The sequence below is a fragment of the Lemur catta genome, chromosome 1, assembly GCF_020740605.2.
Source record: "Lemur catta isolate mLemCat1 chromosome 1, mLemCat1.pri, whole genome shotgun sequence".
NCBI classification, from domain to species: domain Eukaryota; kingdom Metazoa; phylum Chordata; class Mammalia; order Primates; family Lemuridae; genus Lemur; species Lemur catta.
This window is the reverse complement of record NC_059128.1, coordinates 209,942,192-209,964,652: the sequence shown is the minus strand read 5'-3', so window position 1 is coordinate 209,964,652 and position 22,461 is coordinate 209,942,192. Positions and strand designations below refer to the sequence as shown.

At 36.8% G+C, this 22,461-nt stretch overlaps 1 protein-coding gene and 1 long non-coding RNA gene across 2 annotated transcripts in view; one reads left to right on the top strand and one right to left on the bottom strand.

Annotated features, from left to right (window-relative positions):
* Positions 1 to 22,461, top strand: part of C1H3orf70 (chromosome 1 C3orf70 homolog) — a 71,429-nt gene that overhangs the window by 33,413 nt on the left and 15,555 nt on the right. The gene's annotated exons all lie outside the window — the stretch shown is intronic.
* The window catches only part of LOC123630344, a 31,693-nt gene continuing 27,000 nt past the window's right edge, over positions 17,769 to 22,461 (bottom strand). The window contains exon 3 of the long non-coding RNA XR_006732652.1: positions 17,769 to 18,119. This is a non-coding gene — a long non-coding RNA (uncharacterized LOC123630344). The remainder of the gene's footprint in view (positions 18,120 to 22,461) is intronic.

Genomic DNA, 22,461 nt, shown 5'->3' with positions numbered 1-22,461 from the left:
TTCTGGTGAGTACATGTGATGCTTGTTTTTCCATTCTTGGGATACTTCACTTAATTTAATGGGTTCCAACTCTCTCCAGGAGAACCAAAGAGATATTGTATCACCGTTATTTCTTATAGCTGAGTAATACTCCATGGTATACATATGCCACAATTTACTAATCCACTCATGAATTGACGGGCATTTGGATTGTTTCCACATCTTTGCAACTGTGAATTGTGCTGCTATAAACATTCAGGTACAGGTGTCTTTGTCATAGAATGACTTTTGTTCCTCTGGGTAGATGCCCAATAATGGGATTGCTGGATCGAATGGTAGGTCTGCTTGAACCTGTTTAAGGTATCTCCATAATGCTTTCCATAGGGGTTGCACTAGTTTGCAGTCCCACCAGCAGTGTATGAGTGTTCCTGTCTCTCCGCATCCACGCCAACATATGTTGTTTTGGGACTCACTGATAAAGGCCATTCTCACTGGAGTTAAGTGATATGTCATTGTGGTTTTGATTTGCATTTCCCTGATGATTAGGGATGTTGAGCATTTTTTCATATGTTTGTTAGCCATTCTTACATCTTCTTTTGAAAAATTTCTATTCATGTTGTTTGCCCACTTTTTGATAGGGTTGTTTGATTTTTTCTTACTGATTTTCCTGAGTTCTAAATAGATTCTTGTTATTAGTCCTTTATCTGATGTGTAGTATGCGAAGATTTTTTCCCATTCTGTAGGCTGTCTGTTTATTCTCATGACTGTTTCTTTGGCTGTGCAGAAGCTTTTTAATTTAATCAGGTCCCATTTATTTATTTTTGTTGTTGCTGTGATTGCCTTAGGGGTCTTCTTCATAAATTCTTTGCCTAGGCCAATGTCTATAAGAGTCTTTCCTACATTCTCTTCTAGAATTCTAATCGTTTCACACCTAAGGTTTAAGTCTGTTATTCACTGTGATTTGATTTTTGTGAGAGGTGAAAGCTGTGGGTCCTGTTTCAGTCTTCTACATGTGGCTATCCAGTTTTCCCAGCACCATTTATTGAATAAGGATTCTTTTCCCCAGAGTATGTTTTTGTCTGCTTTGTCAAAGATTAGATGGCGATATGAGGATGGTTTTATATTTGCATTTTCTGTTCTATTCTACTGGTCTGTATCCCTGCACTTGTGCCAATACCAAGCAGTTTTAAGAACCACAGCCTTGTAGTATAGTTTGAAATCTGGCAAATTAATACCTCCCATTTTGTTCTTATTGCTTAAAATTGCTTTTGCTAAACGGGGTCTTCTCTGGTTCCATACAAAGCATAAAATTATTTTTTCTATATCTGTGAAAAATGATGTTGGTAATTTAATAGGGATTGCATTGAATCTGTAGATCACTTTGGGTAGTATAGACATTTTAACAATGTTGATTCTTCTGATCCACGAGCATGGTATGGTTTTCCACCTATTTACATGCCCTGCAATTTCCTTCCTCAGTGTTTTGTAGTTCTCCCTATAGAGATCCTTTACCTCTTTAGTTAAATGTATTCCTAGGTATTTTATTTTCTTTGTTGCTGTTTTGAAGGGTATTGAGTCCTTAATTTGGTTCTCCGATTGACTGTTATTGGCATATATGAATGCCTCTGATTTGAATTCAGACTTTACTGAATTCATTTATCAGTTCCAGGAGTCTCTTGGTTGAATCCTTGGGGTTTTCTAGATATAACATCATATCATCAGCAAAGAGTGAGAGTTTGATCTCTTCTTTCCCTATTTGGACTCCCTTGATTCTGCTCTCTTGCCTGATAGCTCTCGCAAGGACTTCCAATACTCTGTTGAAAAGTAATGGGGACAGTGGGAAGCCTTGTCTGGTTCCAGTTCTAAGTGGGAATGCTTTCAATTTTTCCCCACTCAGTGTGATGTTGGCTGTGGATTTGTCATATATGGCTTGTATCATTTTTAGGTAGGTCTCATCTATGCCTATTTTGTTAAGTGTTCTTATCATAAAAGGGTGCTGAATTTTGTCAAATGCTTTTTCTGCATCTGTTGAGAGGATCATATGGTCTTTATTTTTGCTTCTATTTATGTGGTGAATTACATTTATAGATTTGCGTATGTTAAACCATCCCTGCATCTGTGGGATGAAGCCCACTTGGTCGTGATGGATTATTTTTTTGATAAGCACTTGGATTTGATTTGCTAGGATTTTATTGAGAATTTTTGTATCTATATTCATAAGAGATATTGGTCTGTAGTTTTCTTTTTTTGTTGCATCCTTTTCTGGTTTTGGTATCAATGTTATGTTGGCTTGGTAAAATGTGTTGGGGAGAATTCCATCCTTCTCGATATTGGAGAATAGTTTATGTAGGATGGGCACCAATTCTTCTTTGTTGGTGTGGTAAAATTCGGGTGTGAACCCATCTGGACCAGGGCTTTTCTTTTTTGGAAGGTTTTTTATTGCTGTTTCAATTTCAGTTCTTGATATTGGTCTATTCAGGAATTCTATTTCTTCCTGGTTGAGCCTGGGAAGGCTATGTGTTTCTAAAAATTTGTCCATTTCCTCCACATTTTCCTGTTTGTGTGCATAAAGATTTTTGTAGAATTCATAGATGATATCATGTATCTCTGTGGCATCAGTTGTGATTTCTCCTTTCATGTTCCTGATGGAGGTTATTAGAGATTTTTCTTTTCTGCTCTTCGTTAGTCTAGCCAGAGTTGTGTCTATTTTGTTTATCTTTTCAAAGAAACAACTTTTTGTTTTATTAATTTCCCTTATGGTTTTTTTGTTGTCCATTTTGTTTAGTTCTGATTTGATCTTAATAATTTCTCTCCTTCTGCTGGTTGGGGTCAGTCTGTTCTTCTTTCTCCAGCTCTTTGAGTCTATTCATTAGGTTTGCCCATCTTTTAATTGGCTTGTTTGCTTTCTTATTATTACTGAGTTTTAAGAATTCTTTATATATTCTGGATACTAGTGCTTTTTCAAATATATTATTTATAAATATTTCTTCCCAACCTATAGCTTGTCTTTTCATTCTCCTAACAGTATTTTTCAAAGAGCAGACATTTTCAATTTTGATAAGGTCCAGTTTATCAATTTGTTCTGTTAGGATTATGTTGAATTTAGGTGTCATCTAAGCTAGCTTTCCATAACCCAGTGTCATAAAGATTTTTCTTTGGTGTTTCATTAAAGAAATTTTATAGTTTTAAACTTTACATTTATGTTTATATTCATTTCAAGTTTATTTTTGTGTGGGGTATCAGGTGTGGGTCAAATTTCATTTTCTGGAATATGGTTACCCAGTTGTTCCACTCCTATTTGTTGAAAGACTATCTTTTCTCCATTGAATTGTGTTTCCATCTCTGTCAAAAATCAGTTGTCCATATTTCTGTGGATTTATTTCTGGGTCTCAGTTCTGTTGCATTGATCTATTTGTGTATCTTTATGCCAGTAGCACACTGTCTTAAGTACTGTAGCTTTAAGGTAAGTCTAGAAATCAGGTTAGTGTTAGTCTTCCAGTTTTGTTGTTTTGACCATTTTAGGTCCTTTACATTTTTGTATGACTTTTAGAATCAATTGTCAGTTGCTGGGATTTTGATTGGGATTATGTTGAATTTATAGATCAATTGGGATCGAATTGACACGTATCAACTTTGTTTTCTAACCCATGAACAAAATGTATCTTCCCATTTAATTTTTCTCAGCAATGTTTTGTACTTTTCAGTGTACAGATCTAATTTAATTCCATCATGGTCAAGGAATGTACTTTGTATGATTTGAATCCTTTTAAGTATACATTTATTGAGGCTGGATTGATAATTCAGAAAATGGTCTATCTTGGCAAATGTTCCATGTATACTTGAGAAAAATGTATATCCTGCTGTTAGGTGGAATGTTCCATTCCACCACGGAGACCTTCCATTTGAAGGTGAATCAAATCATGTTGATCAATAGTGTCATTTAAGCCTTTACTTTCCATGCTGATTTCTTCCTTCCTTCCTTCCCTCCCTCCCTCCCTTACTCTGTTATCCTGGCTACAGTGCAGTGGTGTCATCATAACTCACTGCAACCTCAAATTCCTGGGCTTCAGTGATCCTCCTGCCTCAGCCTCCCTGTTAGCTGGGACTACAGGTGTGCACACCACCATGCCCAGCTAATTTTTCTATTCTTTGTAGAGACGGGGTCTCACTCTTGCACAGGCTGATCTTGTACTCCTGACCTCAGGCAATCTTCTTGCCTTGGCCTCTCAGAGTGCTAGGATTACAGGTTGAGCCACTATGCCCAGCCTGCTTGCTGGTTTTCTGTCTGCTGGCAATCACCTATCGAGGGGTATGGAAACCTCTGATTATAATTGTTGATTTATCTATATATTTCTCTTTGTAGTTCTATTTTTGATTTAAATATTTTCAATCTCTGTTATCATGACCATAAACATTTAAGATTATTATGACCTCTCAATTAATTTATCCTGTTATTATGAAATGAACTTTTAAAAACCCCAGTTAATATTCTTTGCTGTGGAATTTATTTTGTCTGATATTAGTATAGATACCCTACTTTTCTTTTGCTCAGTGTTAATTATATCTTTTTGCTTTTTATTTATATCTTTTCATTTGAAATGTATATTTTTAGGCTGCATAGAGTTGGGTCTTTTTTAAAAAATCCAATTTGACAATCTGTCTTTTAATCAGGCATTTAAACCACTTACACTTAATGTGACTGTTAGTTGCAATATATTATGAATTGCTTTTTATTTAATAATCAAGAAAAACAATGCTAAAAACATTAAAATGTCAAAAGCAGAGAAGGGAATAGAATTACCTGTCTAATTACTAGTTCTCTATGGCAATTATCCAATTCTATAAATAATATATGCATTCCTGTCATTTACTTTGAGTAAAAATTAACCCACAAAAAATTGAAGGTGGTGGTCCTAAAAAAGGATAAAAAGATTAATAGAGGCCGGGCGTGGTGGCTCATGCCTGTAATCCTAGCACTGTGGGAGGCCGACGCGGGTGGATTGCTCAAGGTCAGGAGTTTGAGACCAGCCTGAGCAAGAGCGAGACCCCGTCTCTACTAAAAATGGAAAGAAATTAGCTGGCCAACTAAAAATGTATATATATAGAAAAAATTAGCCGGGCATGGTGGCGCATGCCTGTAGTCCCAGCTACTCGGGAGGCTGAGGCAGGAGGATCGCTTAAGCCCAGGAGTTTGAGGTTGCTGTGAGCTAGGCTGACGCCATGGCACTCACGCTAGCCCGGGCAACAAAGCAAGACTCTGTCTCAAAAAAATAAAAATTAAAAAAAAAAAAAAAGATTAATAGAGACTATTGACTATTGTTTGGTGGCTATGTCTATTTGACAGGTAAAAATATTTTTTGAGCAAAATTTTGGCATCTTTAGAGTCCCTTCTGTAGGAAAATTACTTTTACCTTCTTCCTGGAATATTCTTTGCCTAAGTCTTTTTCATCTGATATGTCTCACCTTAAATCTTTCTGAGAGATACTGTCTTTTACTGGAAAGTAAAGTAGGTCCCCCATTTTTATATCCTCATAGCAGCCTATAATTGTTTTTCCCAACATGTATAGAATCTTCATATCACTTTAACAATTTTTTTATTTTATTGTAGTAAGAACACTTCCAATGAGATCTACTCTCTTAACAAATTTTTAAGTGTACATTTTTGTTGACTACAGGAATAATGTTGTACAGTAGATTTCTAGAGCTTATTCACGTTACTTAACTGAAACTTTAAATCCATTGATTAGTAACTTCCTGTCCTCTGTAGCTCCTGGCAACCACTATTCCACTCTTTGAGTCTATGATTTTTGACTATTAGATACCTTGTAGGTGGAAACCTGCAGTATTTGCCTTTCTGTGACTGGCTTATTTCACTTAGTGTAATGTCCTCTAGGTTTATCCATATTATAACCATATTGCAGAATTTCTTTCATTTTAAGGTTAAATAGTATTCCACTGTATCTATATACCACATTTTCTTTGGCTATTCATTCTTTGATTGTTGAAGAGACCGTCTTTTTTCCATCATGTATTATTGGTACCCTTGTCTAAGATCAGTTGCCCATTTATGTATGGATTTATTTTTTGGATTTCTGTTCTGCTCCATTGGTCTTTATGTCTGTTTTTATGCCAGTACCAAACTGTTGTGATTATTGTAGCTTTTTAATATGTTTTGTAATCAGGAAGTGTGATGTCTACAGCCTTGTTCTTTTTCAAGATTGATTTGGCCATTTGTGGTCTTTTATGGTTTCATATGAATTTTAGAATTGTTTTTTCTATTTCTGTGAAAAATGCTGCAGGGATTTTAATAGAGATGGCATTGAATTTGTAAATTGCTCTGGGCAGTATGGATATTTTAATGATGTTAAGTCTTCCAATCCATAAACATGGATGCCTTTCCATTTGTATATGTCTTATTTCTTTCATCAGTATTTCCTAGTTTTCAGTATACGAGTCTTTTGCCTCCTTATTTAATTAAGCCAATTCCTAGGTATTTTATTCTCTTGATGCTATTGTAAGTAGGATTTTTTTCCCCTAATTTCCTTTTCAGATAGTTGGTATTAGTATATAGAAACACAACTGATTTTTGCATGTTAATTTTGGATCCTGCAATTTTGTTGGATTCATTTATTCTAACAGTTTTTTCAATGGAGTCTTTAGGGTTTTCTATATATAAGAAAATTATTGGTATGCAAACAGGAACAATTTTACTTCTTCCTTTCTGATTTGGATGATTATTTAATTTTCTTGCTTAATTTCTCTGGCAAAGATTTACAGTACTATGTTGAATAAATGTGGTGATGATGGGTGGAGAGGAACTTGAGGTAATCCCATTTGTTTAATTTTGCTTTGGTTGCTTGTACATTTGAGGTCCTACACAAAGTCTTTGCCCATGCTAATGTCCTAGGGCTGTGGTCCCGAATCCCCAGGCTGTGGACCAGTAGTAGTCCATGGTCTATTAGGAATGTGGTTGCACAGCAGGAGGTGAGCAGTGGGTGAGCGAGTGAAGCTTCATCTGTATTTACAGCCACTCCCTATTGCTTGCATCACTACCTGAGCTCCACCTCTTGTCAGATCATCAGTGGCATTAGATTCTGCATTATGGTGAGTTGTGTAATTATTTCATTATATATTACAGTGTAATAATAATAGAAATGAAGTGCACAATAAATGTAATGCACTTGAATAATCCTGAAACCATCCCCTCCACTCCTCCCCAACCCCCACTCCCACCTCCCATCTATGGAAAAATTGTCTTCCATGAAACTGGTCCCTGGTTCCAAAGAGGTTGGGGACTGCTGTCCTAGAGCATTTCCCCAGTGTTTTCTTCTAGTAGTTTCATAGTTTAAGGTCTTAGATTTAAGTCTTCAATCCATTTTGATTTGATATTTGTTTATGGTGAGAAATTGGGGTCTAGTTTCATTCTTCTGGATATGGTTATCCAGTTTTTCCAGCACCACTTATTGAAGAGACTGTCCTTTCCCCATTGTATGTTCTCAGTGCCTTTGTTGAAAATCAGTTGTCTGTAAAAGTATTGATTTATGTCCGGGTTCTCTAGTCTGTTCCCTCAGTCTAGATGTTGCTTTTTATGCCAGTACCATGATGATTTGGTTACTGTAGCTTTGTAGTATATTGTGAAGTCAAGTAGTGTGATGTCTCCAGCTTTTCTCTTTTTGCTCAGGATTGCTTTGGCTATTTGGGGACTTTTATGGTTCCATATAAATTTTAGCAGTTTGTATATCACTGGTATTTTGATAGGGATTGCATTCAATTTGTAAATTGCTTTGGATAGTATTGGCATTTTAACAATATTAATTTTTCCAATTCATGAGTGTGGAGTATCTTTTCATTTTTTATGTGTGCTCTTCAATTTCTTTCATCAGTGTTTTGTAATTATCCTTTTTTTTTTTGAGGCAGAGTCTCACTCTGTTGTCCGGGCTAGAGTGCCGTAGCGTCAGCCTAGCTCACAGCAACGTCACACTCCTGGGCTAAAGTGATCCTACTGCTTCAACCTCCTGAGTAGCTGGGACTACAGGCATGCACCACCATGCCCGGCTAATTTTATATATATATATTTTTTAGTTGTCCATCTAATTTCTTTCTATTTTTATTAGAGATGGGGGTCTCGCTCTTGCTCAGGCTGGTCTCGAACTCCTGAGCTCAAACAATCCACCTGCCTCAGCCTCCCAGAGTGCTAGGATTACAGGCGTGAGCCACCATGCCCAGCCTTGTAATTATCCTTGTAGAGATCTTTCCCCTTTGGTTAAATGTATTTCTAGGTATTTAATTTTTTTGCAGCTATTGTAAATAGGATTAAGTTCTTGATTTGGTTCTCTGCTTGGTTGTTATTTTTGTAGAGAAGTGCTACTGATTTTTATACGTTGATTTTGAAACCTGAAACTTTACTGAAATCATTTATCAAATCTAGGAGTCTTTTTTAAAATTTCAGAATATTACAGGGGTACAAACATTTTGGTTGCATCAATTGCTTTTGTGCTGTTTGAGTCAAAGTTATAAGTGTGCCCATCACCCAGATAGTATGCGTTGTACCTGTTACATGTGGATTTACCCATTCCTTTTGCCCCCCCCGACCTGCTTAATTTCCAATGAGTGTTATTTCCATATGTGCACGTAAGTGTTGATTGATTAGTTCCAATTTAATGGTGAGTACATGTGGTGTTTTTTTTTTTTCCATTCTTGTGATACATCACTTAGAATAATGGTCTCCAGTTCCATCCAGGTTAATACAAGAGGTATTAGTTCACCATTTTTTTTATGGCTAGTAGTGCTCTATGGTTTACATATACCACATTTTATTAATCCACTGATGTATTGATGGGCACCTGGGTTGTTTCCACATCTTTGCAATTGTGAATTGTGCTGCTATAAACATTCAAGTTCAGGTGTCTTTTATAAAATGTCTTTTTTTCCTTTGGGTAAATACCCAGTATTGGGATTGCTGGATCAAATGGTAGGTCTACTTTTAGTTCTTTGAGGTATCTCCATACTACTTTCCATAGAGGTTGTACTAGTTTGCTGTCCCACCAACAGTGTATGAGTGTTCCTATCTCTATGCATCCATGCCAGCATTTTGGAGGAGTCTTGAAGGTTTCCTGGGAATAAGATCATATCATCAGCAAACAGAGATAATTTCACTTCCTCCTTTCCAATATGGATGCCTTTTATTTCTTTCTCTTGTTTGATTGCTCTAGCTAGGACTTCCAGTACCATGTTGAATAAGACTGGTAAAAGTAGGCATCCTTGTTTCATTCCAGTTCTTAGGGGGAATGCTTTTAACTTTTCCTTGTTCAGTACAATGTTGGCTGTGGGTTTGTCATATATGGCTTTTATTATTTTGAGGTATGTTTCTTCTATGGCTGTTTTGTTGAAGGTTTTTTATCATGAAGGGATGCTGGATTTTATTGAATGCTTTTTCTATATCTGTTGAGATGATTTATGGTTATTGTTATTAGTTCATTTAATGATTTGCTTATGTTGAACCATCCTTGCTTCCCTGGAGTAAAACTCACTTCATTGTGGTGTATTATCTTTTTGATGTGCTCTTGGACTTGGTTTACTAGTATTTTGTTAAGGATTTTTGCATTTGTGTTCACCAGGGATATTGACCTATAGTTTTCTTTTTCTGGGTGACCTTCCCTGGCTTTGGTATCAGGGTGATACTGGCTTTATAGAACAAGTTAGGAAGAATTCTCTCCTCTTCAATTTTTTAGAATGCTTTCAATGGAATTGGTACCAATTCTTTGTACATCTGGTAGAATTCGGCTGTGAATCTGTCTGGTCCTAGGCTTTATGTTTAGAGGTTTTTGTATTACTGATCCAATCTCACTGCTCATCATTGGTTTGTACACGATTTCTCTTTCTTCCTGATTAAATCCTGGGAGGTTGTAAGTTTCCAGGAATTGTTCTATTTCCACTAGTTTAGTTTCTAGTTTGTGTGTGTAGAGATGCTCATAGTAGTCTCTGATGATATTTTGTTTTTCTTTGGTATCATTTGTAATGTTTCGTTTTTCATTTCTGATTATGCTTATTTGAATCTTCTTTTTTCTTGGTTAATCTAGCTAATGATTTATCGATTTTATCTTTTCAGAGAACCAACTTTTCATTTCATTGGTTCTTTGTATTGTTTTTTTGGTCGCATTTTCATTTAGTTCTGTTCTGATCTTGTTTCTTTTCTTCTGCCGGCTTTGTGCTTGGTTTGTTCTTGTTTTCCTAGTTCCCTGTGGTATAACGTTAGGTCGTTAATTTGTAATCTCTCTATCTTTTTGATTTAGGCATTTAATACTGTAAGCTTTCCTCTTAGCACTGCTTTCACTGAGTCCCAGAGGTTTTGGTAGGTTGTATCTACATTTTCATTTGTTTCTAAAATTTTAAAAATTTCTATTTTAATTTTGTTGACCGAAAAATTGTTCAGCAGCATGTTGTTTAATTTCCATGTATTTGTATAGTTTCAAGAGTTCCTCTTGGTATTACTTTATAGTTTTATTGCACTGTGGTCTAAGAAGACACTTGATATGGTTTTGATTTCTTAAAATTTATGGAGACTTGTTTTCTGGCATAATGTATGGTCTATCTATCTTAGAGAATGTTCTATACACTCACTAGAAGAATGTATATTCTGCTGCTATTGGATACAATGTTCTGTAAATGTCTGTCAGGTCCGTTTGGTCTAAAATGCAATTTAAGTGCAGTAGCAGTGTTTCTTTGTTGATTTTCTGTCTTGATGATGTGTCTAGTGATGTGAGTGAGATCCCCCACTATTACTGTATTGTTGTCTGTCTCTTTAGGTCTAGTAATATTTGTTTTGTGAATCTGAGTGCCTCAGTGTTGGGTACTTACATATTTAGGATTGTTATATCTTCTTGTTGAATTGATCCTCTTATCATTATATAATGACCTTCTTTGTCTTTTTTTTTTTTTTTACTGTTATTGAATTAAAGTCTGTTTTATCTGGTATCAGTATTACTTGCTTTTGGTTTCTGTTTGCATGGACTATCTTTTCCATTCCTTTACCTTGAGTCTATTAAGTGTCATTACCAGTTAGGTAGGTTTCTTGTAAGCAGGATATAGTTACATCCTGTTATTTTTTTTTTAAAAAGTCCATTCTTCCAATCTATATCTTTTAAGTAGAGCATGTAGACCATTTATTTTGAAGGTTAATATTAGCATGTAAAGTTTTGTTCCTTTCATAATGTTAATTGTTACATAGTTGCTTTTTAGTCTCAATTTTGTACTTGCTTTTTAAGACCTGTGAGAGTTTTACACTTTTGTATATTTTTATGATGGTGAGTATTGACCTTTGCTTTCCATGTTTAAAATTCTTTTGAGCATTTCTTGTAGGGCTGGTCTAGTGGTGACTAATTCCCTTAGCATTTGCTTGTCTGGGAAAGACTTTATTTCTTCTTCATTTATGAAGCTTAATTTACCAGGATACAAAATTCTTATGTGACGGTTTTTTTCTTTAAGAAGACTGAAAATAGGACCTCAATCTCTCTGGCTTGTATGTTTTCTCTTGTGAAGTCTGCTGTTAATCTGATGGGATTTCCTTTATAGGTAATTAGATGCTTTTTTCTTGCTGCTTTTGGGATTTATACCTTCACGTTGACTTTAGATAGTTTGATCACTAGATGCCTTGGTGAAGTTTGTCTTGCAACGTTATCTCCCAGGTGTTCTCTGAGCTTCTTGTATGTGGATGTCTAAATCTCTAGCCAGACCAGGGAAGTTTTCCAGTTTTCCCAATTATTCCCTCAAATAGGTTTTTCAAACCTTTTACTAGGATTATATTTTATTTTTATGTCTCTCTCTCTTTTTTTTTTTTGAGACAAGGTCTCATTATTTTGCCCAGGCTGGCCTCAAACTTGCATTCCTCTCATCTCAGCCTCCCAAGTAGCTGGGAGTACAAGTACTAGGCCTGGCTTATATGTCTTTTTAAATTTTATATTCTAGTAATTTATTGCTTTTGGATTTTACAAAGGTATTTGCAACTGGTTAGAAATTAAAGACAGACAACAACAAAAGGAATCTCTTAACACAGATAGTTTGAGAAGCCCTGAGTTATGTATGGGACTAGGTTTTTCTATGTTCTTTTTAATAAATTTATACAATTTATATATTATAAAATTCATTCTTCTAAAGTATACAGTCAGGGGTTCTTAGTATATTCACAAGGTTGTGCAGTCATCACTACTATCTCATTCCAGAATGTTTTCAATACCCCAAAGAAACTCTGTACCCTTATCAGTCACTCCTTTTCTACTCCCCCCTGCCATTCTTCCAGCCCAGGGAAACCACTGATTATTTTTCTGCCTCCATAGATATGCTTATTCTGCACATTTCACATAAGTGGAATCATACATTATGTTGTCTTTTGTCACTGACTTCTTAACATAATGTTTTCAGGGTTTATCTATGTTGTAGCATGTTGTCAGTAGTTCATTACTTTTCATGGCTGAATAACATTCTGTTGTATAGATATACTTCTGTTTATCCTTTCATCCATTGATGAACATTTGGATTGTTTCCACTTTTTGGCTATTATAAACAAAATTGCTGTAAATACTTGTGCATATGTTTTATGTTTATCTTTTCAGTTGTCTTGGTTATATAGCTAGGATGGAATTACTGGGTCATATGGTAACTCTGGGGTTTTTTGTTTTTTTTTTTTTTGAGAAACTGCAAAATTCTTTCCCAAAATGGCTATACCATTTTACATTCCCATCAGCAATGTGTCAGAGTTCTAATTCTCCACATTCTTGCCAACCCTTTTTGTTATATTTTTTATTGTCATTCTAGTAGGTGTGAAGTGCTAACTTATTATGCTGGTGATTTTCATTTCCCTAATGTCTAATGATGTTGAGCATGTTTTTATGTGCTTATTGACCATTTGTATTCTTTAGAAAAATGTTTATTCCTACTTTTGTCCACTTTTAAATTAGATTATCTTATTATCACTGAGTTGTAAGGATTCTTTATATACTCTAATATAAGTCCCTTATTGGGATTTCTTTTTTTTTGAGAAGAAGGAAGGAGAAATTTATTACTTTGGTGGCAAAGGAGGAAAACAGCAGACTGTCATCTCAATGTCCGAATTCCTGTACATAAGCAGAAATATAGAGCTTTAGAAGGGAGGGTCCTCAGTTCTAAGCTATTGTCATTTAACTATAATTAATGATTCTAACCATCCCATCTCTGCCAAAGACAAAGCCATGACCTCCACCCACCTGGGAGGCCCACTCTGAGTGAATTTTGATTGATTTATATTTTCCACATTATAAGTTGTATCTTATCCTCATTTGATATGTCTGGTAATCTTAATTGGTTGCCAGCACTGTGAATTTGAATTTTACCTTGTTGGTTGCTGAGTATTTTTGTATTCCTATAAACATTCTTGAGCTTTGTTCTGGTATGCAGTCAATTGGAAACAGTTTGATCCTTTCAGGTTTTGCTTTTTTGGTTTGTTATACAGGTCAGGAGCTGTGCTTACTCTAGGGCTAATTTTCCTCCAGTACTCAGGCAAGCGTTTCCTGAGTACTATCCCTAATGTCCTAGGAATTACACGTTTTTCTTTTTTTCTTTTTTCTTTTTTCTTTTTTATTTCAGCTCTTCATGGGGGTACAAAAACTCAGGTTATATACATAGTCCGTGTCCCGCCCATCCCATGTGCCTGTGGGAACAGCTCTATGTAAGTGGTCGGCACTGTTTCAGGTGGTTCTTTTCCTAATCTTCATTAGTTTCCTCACATTGCATGTACTGATCAGTATGTTACTGTATTCTCAAGGGGGCCCTCTGAAAATCTCTGGGTTTCTCACTTTGTGCAGCTCTACTCTCTGAGACTCTAACTTCCTTTGTCTTCCCGGACTTTCAGCTTTGTCGTCTTATTTTAGTGTTTTGGGCTTCACTTGGGCTCCCCATCCCTGTATTGTGGCCAGGAAATAGTCTCAAGGCATTAAGTCTGGGAACTTGTAGGATTTATCCCTTTTGTTTTGTTTTTCTCAGAGGAAACTTTTGTTGTTGTTTCACATACAGGGCCTTGAAAACCATTGTTTCATATATTTTATCTGTTGTTTTTTTCTGGTCCCTGCTACTCTATCTTTCCCAGAAGTGAGATTCGATTTATATTTCTTAACTTGGTGGTTGGTACAGCCAGCTACCTATTTGCTCAAATCAGAAACCTGGGAATAACCTCCGACCCTTCCTTCTCCTTTACTTTACATATCAAATGATCAAATCTTGCAGAATTTATCCCTTCCTATCCTGCCCTTTTGCTACTACCTTAATTCGGGCTCTTATTCATTTCTCTTCTGCAACCTCAGTCGCCTTCCTGACCCTTTAATTCTTCTTCCGTACTGCTGATAGTGGTCTTTCGAAAACACAAATATGCTCTGACATCTCTCCTCTTCACTTAAAATCCTTTAGTGACTCTGCATTACCTCCTGGATAAAATCTTCAGATGCAGTCTGTATAGCATGGCAGACACAGCCTTTTGTGGCATGGTTCCTGCCTATCTCCCTGGACTCTTTTCCTTCTCACACCTACCTCTTGTTCCAGCCATAATTAAGATCTTTGTTCTTATGCACCCCATCCTTTTACACACACAGTCTGGTTGTAATGCCTGACCTTTTCTAGCCTCACTGAGCCTGGAGACACCAGAGTCTTTGCCCTTGGCAGAAGACTAGGGATTCTCAGTGCTGCCTCTTGCCAGCTAGTCTGAAAGCCATTTGAAGATGAAGTAGAAGATCCCCTTTATGAGTGGTCTCATCAAGGAAAAAGAGCACTTAGACGAAAGAGTTGGGTACATTTCTTTGTCCATTAGTGGAAATTAAAGTTGGTCATATTTGATTATATTGCCATGACAGTATCTTATCACCATTGCAGGTAAAATAAGTTCCTCTCTATTAGTCTTTTCCAGAGAAACATATATATACATACATACACACACACACACGTGAGAGAGATTGGTTGCTAAATTGTAAGTAATTGGCTCATGTGATTATGGAGACTGGCAAGTCCAAATCTGCAGTGTGGGCCGGCAGGCTTGAGACTCAGGAGAGCCATTGATGCAGTTGCAGTCTGAAGGCCAGCAGGCAAAGACCCAGGAGAGCTGATGTTTCAGTTGAAGTGTGAAGGCCAGCAGGCAAAGACCTAGGAGAGCTGATGTTTCAGTTGAAGTGTGAAGGCCGGCAGGCTGGAGACCCAGGAGAGCTGATGTTTCAGTTGAAGTGTGAAGGCCGGCAGGCTGGAGACCCAGGAGAGCTGATGGTGTGGATGATGTCCAAATGCAGTCTAATGGAGATTTTCCTCTTGCTTGGGAAGCTGTTCTTTTTCTTCTATTCAGGCCTTGAACTACTCACATTATGGAAGGCAATCTGCTTACTCAAAGTTCACTGATTTAATGTTAATCTCGTTCAAAAACAACCTCCAAGTTGACACAAAATTGACCATCACACCTCCAGGAGTAAAATGAGTAATTTTGAAATTAGTTTCCTCAGCCAGTATAATATGTGAATACATTTTTTTCTCTGTGGGTTCATAAAAATGTTTACTGTAAAGGAAGATGTTTTCTGCTTTCATCACATCATTTTGTAATCCTTTGAGATTTTTATGGGAAAGCTATAGATGTTCTGAATTATTAGCATTAATCAGTGGACTCTAGCTCATATTTGTTCTAATAGAATGTGGCCTGCTTGTATTTCAGGCAGAAGCAATAAAAGCCTCATTAATCTCTATTTGAAACCATCAAGATGATCTCAGCTGACATTTTAGGCTCATGGTCTGCAAAGGAGTCACAGAAATCCTCTGTGGTTCTTTATTAGCAATACATTTTTAAAAATTTCCCCAATTTTGGGATGCTGCTTTCAAGGACAGCTGAGGACCTCTTGAGCCAGCCATCTACACAGTTAGACAATTCCCAGGATGGCTTTATTTGCTTAGATTAGCCTGGGCACATCCAAAACAACTGTACTTGGACATGCTTCATCTTTGCTGTAGGGCTGGTATCTCTGGCAATGTTTTTTAGCCTCAGACTTTTCTGTGCAGGCTAGTGGCTTTGTTTCTCTGCAAGGGTCATAATTTTGCTGGTGGTACCTTTTTTCCCTTATATTTTCAAGTGATAATTTTAAAACCTCATCATATGCATAAAAATCTTATGTTTTTCTACATTGTCATATTACCAAATCTCACTGATGTGTCAGTAGGCTAAAACTATGTGTCTGCTATAAATATAAATTTCTGCACACACAATGTGGACAAATAGACATAAAGTTCTCCAGTGCCCATCACAGTGCTGATTGCCTTAGGTTGGTTTTATATACTGCTCCAATTTTATCTAGAACTTCACGTGTAAATCAGGATTTCTTTTCTCAGATGGTTGATTCTGTCTTTTATGTTCCACATGCTTTGCAGACAGGGGTGCTTCCTCTCTTTCTCCATTGTTCTCTTCAAAGCTGTTTTATTCCAGGCTCCAGGGAAAAGAGCTATATTATCCTTGGCCAGCCATGAGGCTCTGCTCTCCTTCATACAGCTACTAAATGTTACTCTCGACCTGCCTGCTGAAGTTTTTCACTCTGGAATTAAGATTAACATATGTTCATCTATTATGAAGGCTAGATTTAGAACTTTTCCTCTGTTCTTTCAGGAAAAGCACTTTTAGTTCAATATTTTGTATGTCATTCCCTTTGGGGAAGAATAATCTCATTCAATAAGCTCTGTTTATCTTAGTTATTTTTGACATTAATTATTGAGCTCTTATATTTAAGTATTAAAGGCAATGTTCTTCAAAAAATAGGTTTTAGAATGCATTCTTCTAAAATCTTGCTCCATTAATATCAAACTTGTTAAAATTAATTTAGCAATTGTCCAATTTTAAACATCTAAAGAATTATTAGCATTCTGATATAGTCTTTGTTATCATCTATTAGTATAGCTTCCAAATATATAAACAACTTAATTTTTTATTTCAAAATATTAAGGGGGTACAAATATTTTTGTTACATGGCTTGAGTCAGGGCTATAAAAATGCCCATCATCCAAATAGTGTTCATTGTACCCATTAGGTATGTTTTTGTCCCCCCCTCCTCCCCCCTGCTTGATTTCCAATGACTTTTACTTCCCTCTATGCCCTTCTGTGCCCATTGGTTAGTTCCAGTTTATTAGAGAGTATATGTGGTGTTTGTTTTTCCATTTTTGAGATACTTCACTTAGGATAATGGTCTCTGATTCCTTCCAAATTGCTGCAAAAGGTATTAATTCATCCTTTTTTATGGCTTAGTAGTACTGCATGGTATACATATACCATATTTTGTTAATCCACTCATAAGTTGATGCAAATAATTTCTTAATGCTTACATTTTCTCAATCAGAAAATTAACTACTGTAAGAAATCCCACACCTTGACCTTGGTCATTGAATCAATTTGAGTCCAGCCAGGAGATAGACACACAATGGATTAAATAGGGAAGAAGTTTAATGTAAAGTATTGTTAAACTTTAATCTTTAATAAAACAAATATGTAAAAATAAAAATTCTAAGACTATTAGAGATAAAGACCCTGACTTTACCACAATATATCAGTGTAGTAAAATTGCGCTTATACCCCATGAATATATACAAATAAAAAAGGAAAAAAAAGATATAAGGAAATTTTGTGTGGTTCTATAGGGCCCTGGGAGAAAATTCAAGGAAGGAAAAAAAGCCTTTGCCAAGGTTGGGGTTCAGTCTTTATTGGAGAAAATATAGTTCGGCCCATAGGATAGCAGAGAAACCTGCTGGTTTACCTAGGCTGTACTGGTCTGCAGTTGCTTGGCAAGTGGGAAGCAGCCCTCTGGAGTGACACGGGGCACAGGGAATCAGGAACTACTGGTGTAGCTGTGCAGAGGGAGCACAGGCTTGGTGTGGGCTGGATCTTTGGAATGCTGGTTTCTGTGTGGAGAGGGCCACAGGAAGGTTATCACTAGGCCAGACCAAAACTGTAAGTTTGCCAAGGAGCCACCTGTTCTTGGTGCATGGCTGGAGTAGAGTTCCAATAGACCCCTCATTATTGCAGCAGCCGTCTTCAGGAGAGCCCTTTGCCTCCTGCAGTGTCCGTCCAGCACCCTCTTTTCTAAGCAGGTGTCACGTCGTGTTCACTGTAAAAGAAACATGTTTAAAGGAATTCTGTCCATTATGGCCGAGCACATAAGGGAAAATTAGGAGCTAAGAGGCAATAAATTGACAACTGGCACATTCATAGTCTCATTGTACACTGGACGCCCTTTTCTCTCTTTACTGTTCAGTGTCAACTGTGGTGTGACTTCCTGCTTAGATTTTTACAACCTAACTACTGTGAGGAAGAGGTAGTCCAAGAACAAAGCTTCAAGTTGTTTTGGTGCCATCATCTGTGTCCCCATTCAGGAGTAATTTAGTGGATAATGAAGTAGAGACACTATTTAGATGTAAATACTAAGTTTGTTAATTCTTATTCCTCATCCTTTGAATTTCCCCAGTGGCACCAATTTTGAAATTGGCTGGTCTAACTATATATAGGTCCAAGAGAAATGAGAGGTAATTCTTACCTGAGTAAAGAAAAACATGATCAGTATATTTTCTTTGATTATATTGGGAACTATATATAAATGTTAATAATTTTATTTTAAATTACATGATATTTAGAAGATTCTTAAAATGCTATAGTAATTTGTATAATTTTGAAAGTGAGGTTCTTAAATAGCATGCAGACCTGTTCCCTACAAAAGTAACCTTTAACAAAGTTACATTTTTAAAAATTCAGTAAACATATACTGAGTCCCTGCACTAAGAACAGATACTTTAAGACCTTATTTTTCTTAGATCAGGTTGACTGGTTGGCATCCTTTTCTTGTGAATTTCTGAACTTTTCATCGCCAGATCAATAAGTAAATGTGACAGATGTCTTATACTGTTTTCCTTAGCTTTAGTCTCTCAGCAATATCTGTCCATTGAATTAATGGCTCGTAATAACTTGTTTGGTGTCTGTAGAACTATACAGCTGTGTGCTAGTGGAATGGCAGAAAACTACATCCGAGTCATCGTGGTCCAGGCTCTCAACTTTTGCTGCCCCCTTGTAGGGATTTCACTGTTCTCAAAATGGATTTTTTCAAACTGCAGTTTTAGCAATCTTTTGTTCACTCTGGTAACTCATGCGCTAGTGATTTTTGCAGAGAAAGGTGGGAGGCTGAGATGGTCTCACAAAATACCTATAAGGTCAAGGCTTGTTATTAAAATATCAAAAATAATGATTTTAATTTTTATTATTAACCATCTTTAGATTAAAAAGGGGGTGTCACTCATGCAGCTTTTCTCACCTTGTAATCACGGTAGCTTCCACAACCAGCCATTTCCCATTTATTCCTCTTTTCCTTCATCACACTTCTTTCTCACTCCTCCACTACAAATTATAGACATTCGGTACAAACTGGCTGGGTCTCTGTGTGCCCTGTCAGCAGCCATTCTTTTCTGAACATATGGTTTTCATGCTGTGTCTCACCCCCAGTGACCCATCCTTGTGAAAAAGCTCCTTTAAGCTTTCTCTTTTCGAACCAATTACTGTATTCAACTAGCTGCAGAATAGCTCCAGGTGGATAAGTAGGACTTTCCAGCTTAAGTGGAAAGAGGAAGACATATTCACTGTATGAAACTCTTATTTGGCCATCTAAAAGAAACTAGAAGACTAAAAGAGTTCTCATTTTCTGATTTTCTTTTCCCAGCATGGCCTATTTCAGCCAAACTTACCTATCAGATATTCTGAACTCTCTGGCTCCAGAAGGGGCCTCTCCTAACTGGAATTGCCTGTGTCTACAGGTTCAAGCGGTTCCATTGTGCCAATTTATTCAACAGGGTAGCCTTTACTGTATCTGACTTCCTATAGCAAGGGAAATCTTCTGTTCTTTCCACGTTACAATTGGCTCTCCTTATCTGCCTGTTCCGCATCTGTGGTTCAGCCAACCACAGATGGAAAATATTTGAAAAAAGAAAATTAAAACAACAATAAAATATAAACAAACAATAACTATGTAGCATTTATATTGTATTAGGTATTATAAGTAATCTAGAGATGATTTAAAGTATATGGGAGGATATGCATAGGTTATATGCAAATACTATACCATTTTACATCAGGGACTTGAGCATCCCCAGATTTTGGTATCCATGGGAGTCCTTGAACCAATCCCATTAGGATACTGAGAGATGGCTGTATCTCAGTGAAGAGACTAGTCTCGGGTCATAGGAGAGCCCTCTACTCCAGTCCAGCTGGTCACCTCATCATCCCTCACCCATCCCACACTTTATTGTTGCACAGGGCATACCACTTGATTTTCTTTTGTTCAAGTTCTAGCTCTTCAGTTTACATTCCATATTTTCTATGGAGCCTATTCTAGCCCTTTTCTCTGAACCTCCTATGCTATGTACAATCTATACCCACAACTTAATATTCATCTTTCTTCTTGTGGGGTTTATGGATGCTTGTGTGACCCAAACAAGTTTGTAAGTGGGATGCATTTTACACTTCTTCTTCCTCCTAGTTGTCCACTCGTAGTTACTTGTTAAAATGCACAAGGTTGTTACATATATTTATCCCTTAAATGAGAAGACTTGGCTTCAGGTAGGACTAAACATGGTTTAGAAAGTATGTCCTGAGGTGATACATACAGGTTTGTGCTATCCCTAATTTTAAAATCCAGATGCTCCAAAAATCTAAAACTTTTTTAGTGCTGATATGACACTCAAAGGGTCATGCTCAAAGGAAATGCTCATTGGAGCATTTTGGATTTCAGAATAAGCCTAATGCAAATATTGCAGTACCCAGAATAAAATCTAAAATATATAACACTCTTGTCCCAAGCATTTTGGATAAGGGATCCTCCACCTGTCCTAGATGTTGTCTCTTTCTCAGGGATGTCTTCCCTGACTCCCCTCAGTCTAAATCAAGCATCTCAACATATAATTTCTGATCACTGATTTTGCTTTTTCTTTCTGTTTCTTTTAGTGGTTTATAATCATATATCTTTTCATATGACAGTTTGTTTAAAGAATGTATCCTTTCCAAGAGTATAAGCTCCATGAAGGCGGGGATGTTATCTATTTTGCTTGCTATTTTAACCCCATATCCCCTAGCTCAGTGCCTGGCATATAATTGAGGCTTAATAAACGTTAGTTTGAAAAATGGAATAAAAGCAGATGTGAAAGCAGACTGTAGGGTTGGGGGCTAGGTGATGAAGTAGGATGGCAGAGAACTGTGGTCAGAGAGAAGTTTATGGGAGGAGTTGGATCTGGAAGCTGGGTGTGCATTCAGGGTGTACCAGAGACTTAGGAATAGGAGGTCCTGGCCTTGGCAGAGCTGGCCAGATGTGGCCCTGGAAAGGCTCTAGAGTGGTTTGGAGATATCTCCAGAGAATTCCTGCTTTCTATAAGCAACAAGAATAATGGAATGTTTACAGTGTGCCAGCCACTAACATGAAAATGCTTTCAAAGCATTAATTCTTCAAGCACTCTATGAGGTAGCTATCACTAGCCAATTTTACATTGAGAAAACTGAAAATATGGGAATATTAACAATTTCATAAAGGTCAAAAAGCTAATAAGTGCAGTGTTGGGATTCCCATCCAGGTATATTTATCTCCTCAGTCTTTCTTTGGCTTAAGCCACCCCCGGGATCTGCTGCCTTCATAAGGTATGTCTCCTATGTTTCCTCCTCTTTCAAGCCATGAGACTTAGATCAGAGCATCATGCTTGAAAATCTGTAATAGGCTTTTAATCCCCCCATCTCTTCTCTTTCCATTTGATCAGCACAATTCTCTAAAATTCTCTTTTATCATTATTACTTTCCTCCTCAGTAAGACTGTTACCAAAACCTGAACTCCTTAGCTATGCATTCCAAGCCCCATGCAGGCTCAGACTTCCTCACAAACTTTACCCTCCTTTACCTTCTTGGTTGACTCTTTGAACTCCAAATGCCAAAGTGCTAACATTCTGCCTCTGAAACTGGTCTGGAGCAGTTCTTCTTGCTACAATACAGATCCATAGCTTTTAGTAGCCATGTAAAATCCTTCAGTGAAGCCTAGAATCCTATTCCACTGTCTGGTGAATATTCTTGTATATATTCTTAGTTTTACTCAACTCTTATTTTTTTTTATCTTCTATCCTAATTTGAAAACCCCTAGAAGCATGACTACATGCTGTAGTTTTTATTTCCCCATAGCATCTGATTTAGTAGTGTAAACATAGTAGATATTCAATAAGTATTTGTTAAATGAGTAAATAAACCATTCTCCTGGTGGTCTGTCTCATTGGGGATTAGCTTTACATTAACATGTTCCACCACACTAAAGAAGTTATACAATTTTAAAATGAAGAAACTAGGCTCTTGCATAAATTTCTGATCGAGAACTTCAACATATTGGAAAATATGTGAACTTTAATGTTCTTGCAAGTCAAAGTATGAAAATGTTGGTA